The following is a 7,500-nucleotide window of genomic DNA, read 5'->3' on the forward strand; positions in this document are numbered from 1 at the left end:
GATATTTCCTTTTGATCGTTCGAGTTGGAAGAGAAATGGAGCGTAATCAGTGTCCTTGTATTTATTGGATTAATTTTTGTCTTTCCTTTTTCAACTTCGTAAATTCTTCCCGCATTTTGTCTTGTCAGCTGGAGTGTTTTGTTTTGTAAGTCTTGCGGAGAGTAAATAACCTCTAATGTATTTCTCTGTTTGTGTCTGTCTGTCTGTGTGTTTAGTGGTAGTAGTAGTGGTAGTGGTGGTGGTGGTGGTGGTGGTGGTAGAAGCTGTCACACATAAAACAACGAAAACAATGATTAAGAAAGAGGTTAAATTTATAGATACAAGTAAAGTAATAGTAGTAGCAGTAGTAGTAGTAGTAGTAGTAGTAGTAGTAGTAGTAGTAGTAGTAGTAGTAGCATTAGTAATAATATATCAAACCATAAAAGCAGTAAGGAAGAGAGAGATCAAAGTAATGGAAAGGAAGAAAGTAGTAGTAGTATTGGTAGTAGTAGTTGTAGCACCACCACCACCACCACCACCACCACCAGCAAAAGCAGTAGTCCATAACAAGATGAAATTGATGGACAGGAAGACGTAAAAAGGAAGGAAAAAAATATATAAAAAAAAGTGAAAGGGCAATCCCTGTGCACATTTTTTGCGTGTATAAAGTGAAAGTAATAAATCCTCTTTCTCCTTTATTTCTCAGTCAAGGGAAAATAATAAAAACCCTCTTTCCTCTTTTTTCCTCTTGCTCCTTTTTTTTGTGGACCGTCCCTTTGTGAATCTTAAAAAATTATATTGGATTAATCTATCTTATCTTTTCAGTCTGGTCCCCCTACTCCCTTGCTCCTGTCCTCTTTTGTGTTACTTGAGGGAAAAATTGAAAAAAAAAAAAACACGTAATGGTTGTGAAATGGGATTACTTCAGAAGTCAGTAATATTTCCTTTGTCTTTTTCTGTCCCTTTGATAATCGCGTGGAATATTTCATTGTGCTGTTTCTCTTTCATTTCGCTTTGTTTAGTATTCCTTTTGTGTGTTTATTTGATTTGGTTATATCTTTTTGTTGTCTTCCTCCTATAATCTTATATAACACGATCATTTCTCTGGTTTTCCTTCGTGTCTTTTATTTAACGTCTTTTATTTCGTACATTTTCTTGTTTATTCATCTGTTGTTTTGTGTTTCATTACTTCCTTTTCGTTTACTATCGTATTATTTCATTACTACATTATTCTTTAATTGTATTTTTATTATAACTTCATGAGATTATTATTATTTTTTTTTTTTTCATTTTTCGTTCCGTTTATTTCGTTATTTCATAGCATTTAGTGTTTCATTACTTCCATTTTCTCATATTAATTAGTACAATGTTGTATTATTGCATTCGTGTTGTAACTCCATGGAACTTTACGTATTCTGATTATTTCATTATTCATTTCATAGCATTTAGTATTTCATCACTTACATTTCATTTTTCGGTGCACATTTCATTACAACAGCATTCTACTATTGCATCTGTTTTACCTCCACGGAGACTTTCCTCATTTTTCAGTCACTTTTGATGATATTTCGTCACGCTATATTTTTTACCACCTCCCTGTCACGTTTTTCCCCTTGAAGGTTTCCGTGTAATGCTTTTATCTCAGCTTCGTTTCCCCCGGAGGATCTTTTTGATGTCCCTCCCTCCCGGCTGTGTTCATGTGTAGTGTTGACTGTTGCGCCTCGAATTATTATGTTCTGTTTAACTTTTCTGCGTGTTATTCTTGGAGGGAGGTGGGAGGGGGATAGAGAGAGAGAGAGAGAGAGAGAGAGAGAGAGAGAGAGAGAGAGAGAGAGAGAGAAAGAGAGAGAGATTTTTGTTTGTGTAAGGGAATGAATGAGTGACTCTCTCTCTCTCTCTCTCTCTCTCTCTCTCTCTCTCTCTCTCTCTCTCTCTCTCTCTCTCTCTCTCTCTCTCTCTCTCTCTCTCTCTCCCCCCAACATGCATCAAGTAATTACCACTTCTGAAGACAGCACCTTTTCCCCCTGTCTCAGTGTCCCTCCCTCTTTCCCCTCCTATCCCTCCCTCGGCCCTACCTACTAGATGCTGAGTCCCTCCTTCTCTGTACCTCATTATCTTTACAGAGTTATCCATGATTATCTAAATGAGGAACCCAACTCGAGAAGTGCAGTTTTATTATTTCTTTAAGACAGAGGAGCGCTTTCATCGTGTTTTATTTGTATTTTTTGTCAAGTTTTTCGTCTTAGGATAAATCTTACTTGCCTTGGGCTAATGAGAGTTTGGTGATTTGGGTGGAGAGAGAGAGAGAGAGAGATGGGGTGGGAGGGCAAGGAGGTGAGAGGTGAGGGGGAGAGAGGGACTAGGAAACCAGTCTCTCAACAAATAAGATAGTTAAGTCTAATTTTATACGTAGATGGTTCAAACATGTATATCTTCATTATTTTTATGTAGTTTGTTGATGTGGATAGAAAAAGAGGAGGAAATAGAAGGGAGAGAAAGATACAGAGACTAGTAAACCAATCTCTCCTTAAATAAAATAATATTATGTCTAATTTCATACGCAAATACTTGAAATATGTACATTATCATATTTGTGTGTAGTTTGTTGGTGATGTGGGTAGAGAGAGAAGGGAAGGTGAGACTGAGGGAAGGAGATTAATAACCTTTCAATAAATCAAGCAATGTTACGTCTAATATGGTTTGTAGATACTTGAAATATGTATGTCTTTATTATTCTTTGTATGGAGTTTCCTGTAACCTCTCTAGGGAACTTAAGAATCCAACTTTTCCCTTCATAAAAATCCAAAGTACATCACATCCTCCTCTTCCTCTTCCTCTTCCTCTTCCTCTTCCTCTTCCTCTTCCTATCCCTCTCCCTCCTCCTCCTCCTCCTTGGTATATTTTCTTTAATACCCACAAGCAACGTTTTCTTCCACTTTTCTCCCAAGCTTCCTTAACACACAGACTTCACGAATAAAGAATCTTTCCATTACAAAAAAACAAGACTTCTTTCCCTTCCCTTCCCTTCCCTTCCCTTCCCTTCCTTTCCCCAATATCCGTAGCGAGAGATGTTTTCCCAGCCTTTAATATCCACTAACAACATTTTCACCCACGTTTTATGTCCGCCTCCTTTAACACAGAGAGCTCACTGGTAAGAAAGATCTCCGTTGCAAAATAAACAAAAAAATCAATGGTTCTTTTTCCTCTTCTTTCCAATATTTGTACGGCGCGATCGTTTCCGAGCTTCATATTAAATTCACAACGGCAACACTGGGCCAAGACGAATGAGGAAAGTAAATGAAGTAAGGAAAAAGGCAAGTCTTATTAAGTAAACACGCCTCGTAACTAAAGCTTATGTACTTCCTTTCCTTGCCTCTTTTTAAAACTCAGTTGTAAGGAGAGTCTGTTAAATTTAGGCCACGTAATAAGGGGCGATAATGTTGAATTTGTAGAAGTGGCGGTAATAATCAAAGCAGCAGGGACATTGTTAGGCTTAGAACCATGAATAGCATTACCAGGAACATCTGCAGTTAAGTTAGAACAAGACACATCAATATTGATACAACTATACGAGGAACAATAACAGCAGCTGTAATAATAATAATATGAGCAGTAATGGCATTAGTAGTGTAACAGGACGACAGCAGTAACCGTTATAGCAGAACCAAAGTAACCTGTGTGAATATAAGTGTACAAATGGAGGAAAAACACGTTAATGTACAGCAAAAACACATGGATATTGTAAAAACCGTAAAATAATCATATAAAAACACAACTTTCGTACAAAAAAAATGCAAATATCGTACCAAAACAAAATGACCGTACAAAAGGCACGTAACACTCGATTAAAACACAAACTATCATACAAGAAACCACAATTATCGTACCAAAACCAAATAACCGCACAGAAATTCACAACAGCTGATGAAAACACAAACTATCATACGGGAAACCACAACTATCGTACCAAAACAAAACAACCGCACAAAAACACACAACAGCCAATCAAAAACAGACTATCATACAAAAAAAACACAATTATCGTACCAAAACACAAAACAACCTTACAAAAACACACAACAGCCAATCAAAAACAGACTATCATACAAAAAAAAACAATTATCGTACCAAAACACAAAACACTCTTACAAAAACGCACAACCACCCTATAAAAACAACTTAAAAAAGCACAAAAAAAAACTTCACTACAACACAGTTAACCATACAATCAGAACAACATATCAGAACATGCAGTATACCCACCTCCCTTCACCCCCCCAACAAAAAAAAAAAAACAAGCAAATACAAGTATGAATGTTACCTTGAACCAGTGTTATCTCGCATATGGAGGCAAGACAACAAAGACAGTGCAAAGAGCGGGGGTATTTACAGGGACAAAGACATGTTTGGGTGAAGGCGCCGCGTGGCCATGCTGTGCCGGGGACCTTCTTGTACATAAGACTACAAATGTATCCCAAAAGCAGAAACATGTCGAGAATACAAAGCACCATCCTCTCTCTCTCTCTCTCTCTCTCTCTCTCTCTCTCTCTCTCTCTCTCTCTCTCTCTCTCTCTCTCTCTCTCTCTCTCTCTCTCTCTAGATTAATGCAGAATTGACATCCGTAAAAAGAAAAATTCGCTGAAAAAATATGAAGGACAATGACTTCGAGACGAGAGAGAGAGAGAGAGAGAGAGAGAGAGAGAGAGAGAGAGAGAGAGAGAGAGAGAGTATAGAAAAACGGATGAAGAAAAAAAGACAGACAAAAGAATTCTGGTAAATAACAAGAGAGTCCGTAAGAGAGAGAGAGAGAGAGAGAGAGAGAGAGAGAGAGAGAGAGAGAGAGAGAGAGAGAGAGAGATACCAGTTTCCACGGGCTTTTTTTTTTTATTTTATTTATTTTATTTTATTTTATTTTTTTTTTTTCATCATTTTAAAAGCTTAAACGTTGCGTAAAATCCCGGGACAGTTTTCAGAATAGATTTACATAGTTACTCTTAACCTGATGACTTAAAACTTGAGGTTCACATTAGCTAAGGATCATTTTTATATTGACGGTAGAAAAATAAGAATAGAATAGTGGTATTTATTTTTCAGAGCAACTGTGTGTGTGTGTGTGTGTGTGTGTGTGTGTGTGTGTGTGTGTGTGTGTGTGTGTGTTTGCAAGTTATTCATTCAATTAAAAAAAAAGTGCACTGAAAGATGACAAACTTGAAACTGCATCACTGATTAAGCCAAGAGAGAGAGAGAGAGAGAGAGAGAGAGAGAGAGAGAGAGAGAGAGAGAGAGAGAGAGAGAGAGAGAGACAGACAGGCAGAGAGACCGTAATATTTATGTTTGTTTTGGCTCCCTATTTTTTCTGCCTCGGTAATCTGGGAAAGTCAGGTGGTGGTGACGGACAGGAAGGAACCCAGGCCCTTGTGGTGATGAGTGTGAGGGGCGAGGGAGTGAGGGAGGCAAGCGAGTGGTTGGATGGTGACTGAGACTCGTGATGGTGAAATGTTGAACTCCTTTCCACGCCAACCGTCAGAATCGAGGAGTCTGGCCTTAAAATATGCTGAGTGTTTGAAAGTGTTGATTATGAGATGAGGAAAGAGATTGGGAGGGTTTTGGAGTTTTCTCTCTCTCGATCTACGCCTTTCTTTTCTTCATTTATTGATTTTTATAACGTGTGATAGTATAATTTTAGTACACTAGACTTTAGGTTCAGTTACACAAGTTTTTTTTCTTTCTTTTATTACTGTTTTAACGTGTGATATAATTTCAGTAAGCTAGATTAGTCGTTCTTTTGTTAACTGAAGTTTTTATCTTGATCCACTGCTCTTTGTATCTCTGTTATTGATATTTTAACGTGTGATATGATCTAGATACACGTTTTGGCTCTAAAGGTTTTGTTGTGTGTCTTATTGCGTGACTGTTTTGAAATTCACTTTTATACTTAGATACATAATTTGTGTGTATTATAAAGATGCTATTTTACATTTGCAAGAGTTTATATTGCTTTTTTTACGGTCACCTGCTTGTACTAATCTCTCTCTCTCTCTCTCTCTCTCTCTCTCTCTCTCTCTCTCTCTCTCTCTCTCTCTCTCTCTCTCTCTCTCTCTCTCTCTCTCTCTCTCTCTCTCTCTCGTACCCATTTCCTCAGCAATCTCCCTCACATCGCTCCCTCATCCTCTTCACTACCTCTCCCCCTCTCTCCCTCTCTTCCTCTCCTCCACCTTCCTCTCACTGCTATTCTCCCTAACCCCTCTCACCTCTCACTTCATCTCTTAATCCCAGGTAGAAATGGGAAAGTCGCTTTTTACTTCTCAGCTTTAGACTTCAGGGAAAAAAAAGTCAGTTTGTGGAATGTTAAAAGTTACACGTTTTTTCCCTTCTTTCGTTCCTGTTTTCCTTCTGTATCCTTAATTTTCTTGTTTTTTTTTTATTCCTGACTTTTCCTTTTCCCCTATCCTTCGTTTTCCTGATTCTTTTTTTTTATCCTTTTATTTTTCTGCGTTCTGCCTGTTTCTCTCGTTCTTGTTTTCACATTTTTTTCTCCTTTTCCTTATTTTCCTTCTTTTATCCTTCATTTTCTTATTTTTTTATTTCTTTTGTCTTCTTTCTTCTATATCTCTTGTTTTCTGATTCTTATTCTTCCTTTATTTTCCTTCATCCTCCTTTGTTTTTTTCCCTCGTTCCGTTTTTTCTTAAATATCTTTTACTTTCCTGAGTCTTCGAATTCTTTCTTTTATTCTCTTACATTTTCCATTCCATGTTTCATTTCTGCTCATTTTTCCCCTCTCATTTTTCCTTGTCTCATTCCTTCTAAGAGCTTTTTGCCTTTTGTATTCCACATTTCTTAATATTCCTTTCTTTTTCCCATTAACTTATTTCCTTCCTTTGTTCTCCTTTACTATCCAACATCTGTTACTTTATGTTAGTGTAACATTATAAATAGCCAAGGTTTCTTATTTTTTGTTCTTTCTTTAAAATCCTTTATGTTGCTTCATGTTCTCTCGCGTATCCTTTCCTCCCACCTTTCCTTTTCTGTTTTGTTTCTTGTTCTTCATTTATATTCCTTTCTGTTGCTTCTTATTCTCTCTTCCATACTCTTCACCTCAGATTTCCTTACATATGCTTTATTTTCTTGTTCTTCCTTTAAATTCCCTTGTGTTCTCTACCTCTTTTTTGTTCTTCCTTTAAGTTACCTGGTGTTCCTTCATGTACCCTCTTCTATTTCTCTCCTACGTCTCATTGTGTTCCGTTGTATTCTCTCCTCCATCTCCTTCCCTCCTTTATTCCTTATTTGCCCTATTTCTCGTTTTCCATATAAATTATCTTGTGTTTTTAAATTTTCCCTTCCCGTACAATTCTGGCTTTCCTGTTCCTTCTTATACTCTCTTGTTTTTAAATTTTCCCTTCCCATGTTCCTTCTTATACTCTCTCCCGCACCTTTACCATGCTTACCTGCGCCCAGCAAGAATCACGCAGGTGTCTCCTTGCCGCCGTAACAGGACATTCAGGCGCACGTCACCACCACCC

At 37.5% G+C, this 7,500-nt stretch overlaps 1 protein-coding gene across 1 annotated transcript in view; it reads left to right on the forward strand.

The window, feature by feature from the left end:
• Window positions 1-7,500, forward strand: part of LOC135088723 (neuroligin-2-like) — a 58,021-nt gene that overhangs the window by 718 nt on the left and 49,803 nt on the right. The window lies entirely within an intron of this gene.

The sequence above is a fragment of the Scylla paramamosain genome, chromosome 31 (assembly GCF_035594125.1).
Source record: "Scylla paramamosain isolate STU-SP2022 chromosome 31, ASM3559412v1, whole genome shotgun sequence".
NCBI lineage: Eukaryota > Metazoa > Arthropoda > Malacostraca > Decapoda > Portunidae > Scylla > Scylla paramamosain.